The sequence below is a fragment of the Nannospalax galili genome, unplaced genomic scaffold (assembly GCF_000622305.1).
Source record: "Nannospalax galili isolate Female #2095 unplaced genomic scaffold, S.galili_v1.0 scaffold708, whole genome shotgun sequence".
NCBI lineage: Eukaryota > Metazoa > Chordata > Mammalia > Rodentia > Spalacidae > Nannospalax > Nannospalax galili.
This window is the reverse complement of record NW_008358110.1, coordinates 625,738-628,150: the sequence shown is the minus strand read 5'-3', so window position 1 is coordinate 628,150 and position 2,413 is coordinate 625,738. Positions and strand designations below refer to the sequence as shown.

General features: G+C 46.4%; 1 non-coding gene across 1 annotated transcript; it reads left to right on the top strand.

The window, feature by feature from the left end:
• The first annotated feature begins 1,106 nt into the window (after positions 1 to 1,106).
• On the top strand, positions 1,107 to 1,315 carry LOC115068151. Its single transcript, XR_003847526.1, has one exon. It is a non-coding gene; the product is annotated as a small nucleolar RNA U3 (small nucleolar RNA).
• The last annotated feature ends 1,098 nt before the right edge of the window (positions 1,316 to 2,413 follow it).

The following is a 2,413-nucleotide window of genomic DNA, read 5'->3' as shown; positions in this document are numbered from 1 at the left end:
ATCTTGGAGGCCAGACCTCAGAGGGGGCAGGGACGGGCAGGGAGCATGCACACTGTAGTGAGCATGGAGAATTGCCATACTAGACCAGCCACTGTGTGGAGTCCACACAGCTTTTGACATCATTGCTGCAGCTATGCTAGCTGGCCTGCCACGCCCACTTCAAGTCAACTACACCTTTGTTTTGTCTAATAGAGTGATGCCATCAATCACGATTTTTTGTTTTGTTTTGTTCTGTTTTTTGTCTTTTTGAGATAGGGTCTCCTTGTAGCCCCAGCTGGCCTGGAACTCACTATGTAGACCAAGCCGGCCTTGAACTCACAGATTCATCTACCTCTGCCTCCTGAATGCTGGGATTAAAGGTGTACACCACCACGCCCAGCTGTAAACAGGATTTTTAACTGTTATTACTGTTTAACTTTTAAAATAATTATTTTAATTATTATCTGTGGAGAGAGAGAGCTAAAGAGAGAGAGAGAGAAAGAAAGAGGAATTGCTTGAGGAGGTACAACTTGTCCTTCAGAGGACAACTTTTGGGAATCAGTTCTTTCCTTCCATTGTAGGCCCAGGGGTTGTACTCACTGGAGTAGTGGCCCAAGGCTGGCTGGAGGGACACTGGTAGATATGGTAGGCTACTGAAATGGTTCTACTATGAGAGAGAAGGAGAGGGCCTGCATTAGGCATTGACTACCAGGATAAGAGGAGCGGGCAGACAGGACTTCAGGCACAACACATGGAGTCAGGGGCAGAATCAAAGATGACTTATACTTGTAAGTGTAGAAATAACACATGATGACATTTCACGTTAAAAATATGTGAAGACTTACTTCACTTAATGCCCCTAAAAGGAGTGTAGTTGGGAACTCATCAGCCAACAACACCAGGGATATTGAGACTCTGTTAATGTATGACTAAGCTTTAGAGTTGTAACAGGTGTGAGAGAGAGAGAAAAAGAAAGAGGGAGAGAGAGAGAAAGAGAGGGAAGGGGAGAGAGAGAAAAAGAAAGAGAGAGAGAAAGAGAGGGATGGGGAGAGAGAGAGAGAGAGAGAGAGAGAGAGAGAGAGAATTACCAGGCAACAGTGGATCATAGCTTTAAAAAAGTAAAGGGGAAGACTATACTCTCAGGGATCGTTTCTATAGTTCATTGCTAGAGAAGTTTCTCTGACTGTGTAGAGTACCAGAAACCACAAGGAGGAGAGGTAGCATTCTTTCCCAAGCATGAAGCCAGCTGTTGGTGTTGCTTCACTGCAACTGCCTTCTGCCATTGATGATCATTCTGTTCTCTTTCGGGAGAGAGACATGATGCAGTCTGAGTGGTTAAAAAAAAAAAAAGTAAAGGAGTTGGGCTGGGTGTGGTGGCACAAGCCTTTAATTCCAGTGCTCAGAAGGCAGAGGCAGAGGCAGAAGCAGGAGATCAAGGCCAGCCTGGCCTACATAGTGAGTTCCACGGTAGCTGGGGTTACAGGGAGACCATGTCTCAAAAAGAAAAAAAAAAAAAAAAAAAGCAGTGGGTTCGAACTTAGCTCCAGGAAAGTTCCTCTGCTTATTGGGAGACCAACCAGTTCTGAGCTAAACTGCCCAGCCTATGTCATGGAAGTTTACCCAACCACCCAACTGCCTATAAAAGATGTCTGTCTACTGCCCCTGCTTGTTGCTGTTTCCCTGCTCCCTGAGAGGTAGCTCAGTGGTCTGTTTGCTCTCAAATAAACTGCTGTCCCCCCAAAAAAGACACACACACAAAAAAAAAGCAAAGAAAAACTGGGAAAGGAGGTCAAAGCTCATTGAGGACCAGAGTTTGGATCCTCAGAAACCTATGCAAACACAAGGTGGGCTTGGCGGTCACCTGTAATTCCAGAGGCAGAGGCAGGGGATCCCAGAGCAAGCTAGCTACAAGCCTAGCCATATCAGGGAGCTCTGTGTTTGACTGAGAGAGCCTGCCTCAATGAATGAAGTGGAAGAGCAATGGAGGGTGATTCCTGACATGACATCAACTTCAGAACTCCACATGTGCTCTCTCATGCTCTCTCTCTCTCTCTCACCACACACACTCACACCACACACACACATGCATACTCACATGTACATCACACAGAAATAAAATGGAAAAAATAAACAAAAAGCAAATAGGCCAGGCATGGTGGCCCATGTTTGTAATACCAGAACTTGGGAAATCAAAGGTGATAGGTAAAAATGTTGGAGAGAGCGAGCGTGCGGGTGGTGGAGAGCATGAGCGGATGGATGAGGCACCGAGGCACAGATGGAATTCTCAGTGGGATTCGAGTTGCCAAATATTTCTGGTGAGCTTCTGGATGTTAGGCTATCTCTGGATTAATAGGTAGAGGATGGGCGGGAGCTAGCGGCTCGGATGGAGAGCACGAGTGGATGGATGAGGCAGGGAGGCTCAGATGGAATTCTC